This window comes from Ovis aries, chromosome 15 (assembly GCF_016772045.2).
Source record: "Ovis aries strain OAR_USU_Benz2616 breed Rambouillet chromosome 15, ARS-UI_Ramb_v3.0, whole genome shotgun sequence".
Lineage (NCBI taxonomy): Eukaryota > Metazoa > Chordata > Mammalia > Artiodactyla > Bovidae > Ovis > Ovis aries.
The window spans coordinates 46,637,161-46,647,268 of record NC_056068.1 but is presented as its reverse complement, the minus strand read 5'-3'; the positions used below and the strand labels follow the sequence as shown (position 1 = coordinate 46,647,268).

General features: G+C 40.7%; 1 pseudogene; it reads left to right on the top strand.

The window, feature by feature from the left end:
* Positions 1–525: 525 nt before the first annotated feature.
* LOC101111744 (olfactory receptor 56B4-like) lies at positions 526–9,682 on the top strand (annotated as a pseudogene).
* Positions 9,683–10,108: the final 426 nt, after the last annotated feature.

The window sequence follows — 10,108 nt, the reverse complement described above, 5'->3', positions numbered from 1 at the left end:
CTTAAGTTCCTCAAGCTGATTCTTCCTCTTTAGGTATTTTTATAACAAATATGTGGGAAAGTATCAATTTGTAAGATTAGGTTGAGTGCCATATCAAAATACCCATGATATCCATGGAAATTCTTGTCTCTGGCTTTCCAGTGTCATATATATGCACTGATTTGTCAACAACCTCTTATATCCTTGTGTCATGTGGAGAAAGACGTTACTCTATCCCCTCTAGAGCTCTGAGTCAGTTGACTGAGGCCCTCTCACACCTGCATCACAATCTACTTCTCCATTTACCCAATCTTTCCTTCTCCCAGCTTTTCCATGGGTTCTGATCCCTAATAAACTTCTTGTGCCCTCGATTGTTTTGTTGTTTACTTCCCACGAATCAAATCTGAGTCCCTTTGCAGTCCACCTGAAACTATCACAAGTTAATTGGCTACACACCAATGCAAAATAAAAAGTTTTTAAAATTTGATACATTTTGGTTTAGTAGGAAGATTGGGGAATATAAATCTCAAGTAGATTTAAAAGAATATGAGAGGTAAGGAACTGGAAGCTACACATTGAGAGAAATGCTTTAGGAATTTGTGGAAGAAAGAAAAGAGAGGGAGCAGATTTAGGACAAGAGTGCCGGGTGGGAGAAAGTTGAGATCAGGAGGTATATTAGTCAAAGTCCTAACAGGAAACAGATGATACATGCAAAAGGAAAGATTGAAGAGAGTATAATGAAGAGAACAGTCAAAATACATGGGAAGAGTTAAAAATAATAATAATAAAGCAGGGGTGGCAAAATACACCAGGGCTGGTAACATCAAAGGCATTACCCTCCCGAGGCTGGACAGCAATGGAGAGCTCACTATTGGAAGAGTCATCAAGGGAATCACCTCATGGGAGCAGTGGCCTTAGGAGAGGCCCCAGGCACTACAGAACAAGTGGACTTGTAAGGGGTCCCCCAACTTGTCCTTCTTGCTGCCTCTGATCAACTGCCAGGGCTTCCTATTAGCCAAACCTAACAACATCCAGAGGCAATAGACTTTACCCTCTCTGGGTACAGAGCAAGGTGTAAAGTGGGTCTCGGGGTGGGGGAGTCAGGTAGAATGTATTTAGAAGAGGAAGTATAAATATGCTCTTATATGGGACAGACAACCCATGAGAAAAGACATAGTAAAACATAAAACAGAGAGAATACATCTGCTGGAAAATGGTCCCTATGGAGGGTGAAGAAAATTGTGTCTTGTGGGAGGGGCAGGCCTTGATGGAGTCACACAGATGGAAAAACACCTCTCTCTAAACCTTCATCAGCAGAGATGAGTACTAATAGTGCTTCCCAAGGGACTGAGGCCTGAGTACTTCTCTTCCCTGAGATGAATTTGATATGCTCCTAAGACTGTTGAAGGCCTTTCCAGGCTGCAGTGAGAAAACATCAAGTTTTGATGCACACAGGAAACAAGATTAGAGAGAGCTTCTTGGAGGACCAAGGGAGTAACATAAAGGGTCCAGGGCACCTCCAAGTTCCAATCTATGCAACAACCCAGATGCCAGGGGAGAGGAAAGGATGTATTCTTTGCAGCAAAAGTAAGGGTGTAGCCAAGAGAATAGAAACCATAAAGAAGGCTGAATAGCGAAGAATTGCTTCTTTCGAACTCAGGTGCTGGAGAAGACTCTTGAGAGTCCCTTGGACTGCAAGGAGATCAAACCAGTCAATCCTAAAGGAAATCAACCCTGAATATTCATCAGAAGAACTGATGCTGAAGCTGAAGTTCCAATACTTTGGCCACCTGATTCGAAGAGCTGACTCACTGGGATGGTTGGATGGCATCACTAACTCAATGGACATGAATTTGAGCAATCTCCGAGAGATAGTGAAGGACAGGGAAGCCTGAGGTGCTGCAGTCCATGGGGTCACAAAGGGTCGAACATGATGAGCAACTGAAAAACAGCAACAGAAGGCGGTTCCATATGCAGAGAATCTCTCCAAGACCTCCTAGCAGGGAGTGACCGGGAGACGGAGGTGAGAGGAGGCTCATTTCCTGCCCTGTGTGCCCTGTGTGTTCTGGTTGCCCAGCCTCTTTCTTCCTTCCCTGTCAGTGTTCTCACTTTGTTTCCTTAGTGTGATCACTGCAATTCTGGCCCTCTTTTCTGTCAAAAACAAGAGAGAAAAGTGTACGTATTAGAAAGAACAGAAACCCCTACCGGAGGAAAGAGTCCCAGGACCGCTGCCTCTTGGAGCCTGACACAGAGGAGCCATGTAGTAAATGCTGAAAGGATGGTGAAAGCAGGACAACATTCTGTTTAAATTACAGATCCAAGAGCCTGAACAGAGAGAGTGACTTAATTCACTCATTTCTGATTTTAAAAAACCAAATCAAGAATTAGAAATAGACATAAAATCACCAAACCAGTTAAGATTGTTTATCTGAAAAGCATTCAAATATCAATAACCTCAGATATGCAGATGATACCACTCTTATGTTAGAAAGTGAAGAACTAAAGAGCCTCTTGATGAAAGTGAAAGTGGAGGGTGAAAAGTTGGCTTAAAACTCACTATTCAGAAAACTAAAATCATGGCAGCTGCTATCATCAATTCAAGTGAAATAGATGGGGAAACAATGCAAACAAGGACAAATTTTATTTTCTTGGGCTCCAAAATCACTGCAGATGATGACTGCAGCCATGAAATTAAAAGACACTTGCTCCCTGGGAGAAAAGTCATGACCAACCTAGACAGCATATTAAAAAGCAGAGACATTACTTTGCCAACAAAGGTCCATTTAGTCAAAGCTAAGGTTTTTCCAGTAGTCATGTATGAATGTAAGATTTGGACCATAAAGAAAGCTGAGTGCCAAAGAACTGATGCTTTTGAACTGTGGTGTTGGAGAAGACTCTTGAGAGTCCCTTGGACTGCAAGGAGATCCAACCAGTCAATCCTGAAGGAAATCAGTCCTGAATAGTCATTGGAAGGACTGATGCTGAAGCTGAAACTCCAACACTTTGGCCACCTGATGCAAAGAACTGACTCATTGGAGAAGACCCTGATGCTGGGAAAGATTGAAGACAGGAGGAGGAAGGGATGACATAGGATGAGATGATGGATGGCATCACTGACTCAATGGTCATGAGTTTGAGCAAGCTCGAACTTGCTTGTTGGTGATGGACAGGGAAGCCTGGCGTGCTGCAGTCCATGCGGTCACAAAGAGTTGGACTTGACTGAGTGACTGAACTGAACTGAATGGATTCACCAGCACCACAGAGGAGAGCTCCAGAAACATACTATTTAAAGTTCAGATCTAGACAAGGATGTTCATTATCTCTTTATATTGTTTAGAAAATTATAAAGATTTTTAAAAGATGCCAAATATAAATAAGAGCTTATACTAATTAAAGTTATCCCAGTGAAATTTTAGCAATGCATCTTCCTGCCAAAAAAAAAAAAAAAAAAATGATAAATACCGAGGAGAATCTCCTAAATAATTAGCTTTGAAAAGCAGTAGTGTAAAATAGTTATGTTTTGTGAAATGTTTTAGAAAGCAATAATGATCCAAAGGTTTTTAAGATAATTTGGAAAGATAAAGAGATAAAAGAGAAATATAAGGTAAAAAATTCTAAAACTACTTATGACATTTATGACAGAAATTTCCATTAAATTTCTGAATGGAAAGAATCAATGAGATAAAGATAATCAGTTCTTCCATATTACTCTGTAGGTTTCAATTTAATACAACCAGTCTTTTTTTAATTGAAAAAATTATCCAAAATTATTAGTAAAACCCTACTCTAAAGTGAAAGTGAAGTCTCTCAGTCATGCCTGACTCTTTGCGACCCCACAGAGAGTAGGCTGTACCAAGCTCCTCCGTCCATGGGATTTTCCAGGCAAGAGTACTGGAGTGGGTTGCCATTTATCATTTGGTAAATATACTAACTCAATTAGTACTGGCATTAAAAACAGAAAACTGACTGGTTAGTTAACAATCCTTGAATATATGTTTGAATTTAATATTTGACCCAAAACACCACATTGCAATAAATGGAAATGTTTATTTACTGAACAGTGCTGCAACAATGAGTTAGCTATCTGTTGTTCAGTCACTGTCATGTCTGACTTTTTGTGACCCCATGGACTGCAACATTCCAGGCTTCCCTGTCTATCACCATCTCCCAGAGCTTGCTCAAACTCATGTCCATTGAGTCAGTGATGCCATCTGACTATCTCATCCTCTATTGTCCCCTTCTCCTCCCTCCTTCAATCTTTCCCTGCGTCAGGGTCTTTTCTAATGAGTCAGCTCTTCGCATCAGGTGGCCAAAGTATTAGAGCCTCAGCTTCAACCTCAGTCCTTCCAATGAATATTCAGGACTCATTTGCTTTATGGTCCAAAAGGAAATTTTGGAAACTCAGCTTTCTTTATGGTCCAAATCTTACATTCATACATGACTACTGGAAAAACCATAGCTTTGACTAGATGGACCTTTGTCGACAAAGTAATGTCTCTGCTTTTTAATATGCTGTCTAGGTTGGTCATAACTTTTATCCTAAGGAGCAAGCATCTTTTAATTTCATGGCTGCAGTTACCATCTGCAGTAATTTTGTAACCCCAAAAGATAAAGTCTGACACTGTTTCTACTGTTTCCCCATCTATTTGCCGTGAAGTGATGGGACCAGATGCCATGATCTTCGTTTTCTGAATGTTGAGTTTTAAGCCAAATTTTCACTCTCCTCTTTCACTTTCATCAAGAGGCTCTTTAGTTCTTCTTTGCTTTCTGCCATAAGGGTGGTGTCATCTGCATATCTGAGGTTATTGATATTTCTCCCGGCAATCTTGATTCCAGCCTATGTTTCATCCAGCCCAGCGTTTCTCATGATGTACCCTGCATCATGATGCAGATGGGTTGTACATAAAGCCATATACATAAAGGATGGGCTGTACATAAAGCCAAAACAGAAAATTACCTAAAGTATGTAAATGGGGGGGAAAAGATCTTTTAAAATGTCAAAGTTAAAAAATAGTCAAAGTTCACAAAACAGTGATGAAAAAGGTAAACCAAAATTATAATATCAATTTTTACTTATTCTAATAATAAAGATTTTTAAATTGAAAATTTTAATTATGGCATGGATGTGATGAAATAGATACTCATAAGCAAATTCTGGATGTGTAAAGTACTATTGTATATCTATGAAGCAACATTTCAGTGTCTGTCAAAAATATAAAAGCCGATATTGTCATAAAGGGGTAGAAAAACCACTTTGAAAGTTTAGCAGTTTTTTTTTTGGTCCATTTCACCCAGTAATGTGGAAATTATGGATAAACTTACATATATGCTTAAATATATATGAACAGTAATTTTATTGGATCATGTTTTACCATAGGAAATACTGGAAAAAAATTGAATGTCTTTCAAAAGTTCTTATTAAGATATCGGACATTTACGTGGTACAAAATCATGCAACTTAGCAATGGGGCATATCTATAACATGATATGGAGTGGTCTCTGAGACACGTTAAAAAAGAAAAGGAGAGGAAACAAAAAGAAGAGGATGATTAGTATGCTAACATTTGTTTTTCTCTTTTATGGAAAAATATATATAAAAACTATAGGTTCAAAAACTATCTCTAGAAAGATTCCCCAAAAACTGGTATTACTGGCTGCCTCTGGTGAAAGAGAAGGTATTTGGGAGGCCCAAACACAGGAATCTTACTTTCCATTGTTTTACTTTTTAACGTTATTTGATTTTTTTTTTTTTTTACTATCTGCATGTGTAACACTAAGAATATAAAAATACTATTAAAAGTAAAATTTTAAGATGGCTATGCCCTTTCCCAGGTAGCTCAGTAGTAAAGAATCTGCCTGCCAATGCAGGAACCACAGGAGACTAGGGTTCCATCCCTGGGTTGGGAAGATCTCCTGGAGGAGGAAATGGCAACCCACTCCAGCATTCTTGACTGGAAAAACCTATGGACAGAGGCTGCAGCCCATGGGGTTGCAAAGAGTCAGACACAACTGAGTCACAGAGCACACGCACATGATATGCTCTTTGTACATATCACCATTGTATCATTTCTTAAATTCTACTCAAATGAAATAATCTGAAAAGTAAAATACTGCTGAGTAATATATGAAAGAGCCAAATATAGAAATACAGAAATTGAGATTTCACATGGCTTTTAATACTTAAATTCATGGTTCATTCATTCACCCATGCAATAAATTTTTACTGCCTATTTTATGTCTTAGGGCATACTACTAAGAGACAAAGGCAAGATACAATATTATTTTATAGGATATAAATCTCTTAAATATAAAGCAAAAATGGGGATAAAACAAATATTAATATTTGTTATCTGTTAGATAACAGATAACTGGTTATTGTTGATATATTTGGCCATGTAAACATACAAGTAGTGATGACAAATAGGTATTCAAATATTTCTGTTTAGAATTAACTTGGGCTTTCTTCATTGCTCTTCTGTGGAATATTTCCCAGAGCCAAAAAAAAGTTGAAGGTCATTCATGAATAAAAGAAACTGTGTCATTGATGGCAGTCCCTGATCAGAACTGGAATGGGTGAATTTAACTCAGATGACCATTACATCTACTACTGCGTGCAGGAATCCCTCAGAAGAAATGGAGTAGCCATCATGGTCAACAAAAGAGTCCAAAATGCAGTACTTGGATGCAATCTCAAAAATGACAGAATGATCTCTGTTCCTCTCATAGGCAAACCATTCAGTATCACAGTTATCCAAGTCTATGCCCCAACCAGTAACGCTGAAGAAGCTGAAGTTGAACGGTTTTATGAAGACCTACAAGACATACCAAGGGAACATTTCATGCAAAGATGGGCTCGATAAAGGACAGAAATTGTCTGGACCTAACAGAAGCAGAAGATATTAAGAAGAGGTGGCAAGAAAACACGGAAGAACCGTACAAAAAAGATCTTCATGACCAAGATAATCACGATGATGTGATCACTAATCTAGAGCCAGATATCTTGGAATGTGAAGTCAAGAGGGCCTTAGAAAGCATCACTATGAACAAAGCTAGGGGAGGTGATGGAATTCCAGTTGAGCTGTTTCAAATCCTAAAAGATGATGCTGTGAAAGTGCTGCACCCAATATGCCAGCAAATTTGGAAAACTCAGCAGTGGGCACTGGACTGGAAAAGGTCAGTTTTCATTCCAATCCCAAAGAAAGGCAATGTAAAAGAATGCTCAAACTACCGCACAATTGCACTCATCTCACACGCTAGTAAAGTAATGCTCAAAATTCTCCAAGCCAGACTTCAGCAATACGTGAACCATGAAATCCCTGATGTTCAAGCTGGTTTTAGAAAAGGCAGAGGAACCAGAGATCAAATTCCCAACATCCACTGGATCATGGAAAAAGCAAGAGAGTTCCAGAAAACATCTATTTCTGCTTTATTGACTATGACAAAGCCTTTGATAGTGGATCACAATAAACTGTGGAAAATTCTGAAAGAGATGGGAATACCAGACCACCTAACCTGCCTCTTGAGAAATCTGTATGCAGATCAAGAAGCAACAGTTAGAACTGGACATGGAACAACAGACTGGTTCCAAATAGGGAAAGGAGTACATCAAGGCTGTATATTGTCACCCTGCTTATTTAACTTCTATGCAGAGTACATCATGAGAAACGCTGGAATAGAAGAAACACAAGCTGGAATCAAGATTGTCGGGAGAAATATCAATAACCTCAGATATGCAGATGACACCACCCTGATGGCAGAAAGTGAAGAGGAACTAAAAAACCTCTTGATGAAAGTGAAAGAGGAAAGCAAAATAGTTGGCTTAAAGCTCAGCATTCAGAAAACGAAGATCATGCCATCCGGTCCCATCACTTCATGGCAAATAGGTAGGGAAACAGTGGAAACAGTGTCAGACTTTGTGTTTTAGGGCTCCAAAATCACTACAGATGGTGACTGCAGCCATGAAATTAAAAGACGCCTATTCCTTGGAAGGAAAGTTATGACCAACCTAGATAGTATATTCAAAAGTAGAGACATTACTTTGCTGACTAAGGTCCATCTAGTCAAGGCTATGGTTTTTCCTGTGGTCATGTATGGATGTGAGTTGGACTGTGAACAAAGCTGAGCGCCGAAGAACTGATGCTTTTAAACTGTGGTGTTAGAGAAGACTCTTGAGAGTCCCTTGGACTGCAAGGAGGTCCAACCAGTCCATTCTGAAGGAGATCAGCCCTGGGATTTCTTTGGAGGGAATGATGCTGAAGCTGAAACTCCAGTACTTTGGCCACCTCATGCGAAGAGTTGACTCATTGGAAAAGACTCTGATGCTGGGAGGGATTGGGGGCAGGAGGAGAAGGGGACGACAGAGGATGAGATGGCTGGATGGCATCACGGACTCTATGGACATGAGTCTGAGTGAACTCCGGGAGATGGTGATGGACAGGGAGGCCTGGCATGCTGCGATTTATGGGGTTGCAGAGTCAGACACGACTGAGCGACTGAACTGAACTGAACTGATCAGGACCCTCTGCTGAACTTTCAAATGCAACCTCTTTCTTATTTCAGTTTATGGAGAGCCACCAAGAATAGCATCACTGACTCATTGGACCTGAGTTTGAGCAAGCTCCAGGAGATGGTGAAGGACAGGGAAACTGGCATACTGCACAGTTCATGGGTTTGCAAAGAGTCAGATACGACTGAGTGACTGAACAACAACCAAGAATAGGGCACCTATCCCATAGATATTTCTACCAGTGTTACCAACAGTTTCAGCCTCCAGATTTCCCAGTTCATCTTGATGGGGCCCCCAAGCACTCGTGATTGGCAGCACTGGCTCTCCCTGCCCCTGGCTATGCTCTACTTTTTAGTCCTTGGTACCAATCTCCTCATCACGACCACCATTCAACATGAGCTCTCACTGCATGAGCCCATGTACCTTTTTCTCTGCATATTGACAGCTGTGGACATTAGCCTGGCTACCAGCATCATGCTTAAGATTTTGGCTATCTTCTGGTTTGATGCCAAGGCCATTCACCTCCCTAAGTGTTTTGCTCAGATCTGTGCCATCAGATAATTTCTGCTTCATTTGCATGGAATTTACTATCTTCCTCTGCATGGCAGTGGACAGATACGCACCATCTCTCCCTGCCTTCAATACCTCTCCATGGTCACTAAAAACTTTTTGGTCAAAGCCACAGGGTTCATGGCGCTCAGGAAGAGCCTGTTGACCATTTCAGTGCCTATACTGGCTGTCCAAAGACATTAATATTCCAGGAATGAAACTGACCACTGCCTGTGCTCTAACTTGGGGGTTGCCAACCTGGTTTGTGATGACATCATTGTGAAAAAATTTTACCGACTGATCTTAGCATGGATCCTGACAGGAAGTGACATGGCTCTGGTTTTTTCTTCCTGTACTTTAATCCTTGATTCTGTGCTGAGACTGATATCACCAGAAGTAATGGCAAAATCTCTGAGCACCTGTAGCGCCCACATCATCCTCATCCTCTTCTTGTACACAGGTGTCATTGTGCTATCTGACATACACCTTGCAGATAAAAAAGCTTCCTATTATCCCTGTACTCCTCAGTGTGCTACACAACATTGTCCATCTGCACTCAACCCCGTGATCTACGCACTTAGGATGCATGAGCTCAGACTGAGCATCCAGAGGCTGCTTGGGCTGCATGAAAATGAGTCGACCATTTAACCCCAGTTTACTTCATTTTATTTTTTTAATTTTATTTTTGTCACACCAGGTCTTTGTTGCTTCACACAGGCTTTTTCTAGTTGCTGTGAGAGGAGGCTATTCTTCATTGCCCTGCACGGGCTTCTCATTGCCATGGCTTCTGTTGCTGTGGAGCACCAGCTCTAGGTGTACGGTCTTCAGTAGTTGCGGCACACGGGCTCATTAGCTGTGGCGTGTGGGCCCTAGAACTTGAGCCTAGAAGTTGTAGCATAGGGGCTTAGTTGTTGCACTACCAAGGAAGTCCAACTCCAGTTTTAGAATGCTATTAAGGTGCTAGGTAAGGACAGAAATTTTAGCTCTCAATAGACCTGGGTTGTAATCTGCCTTTATCTCTTACTAGGAAAAAAATGGGCAGTAAAATCATGAACACTGTCAGTCTCACTAATC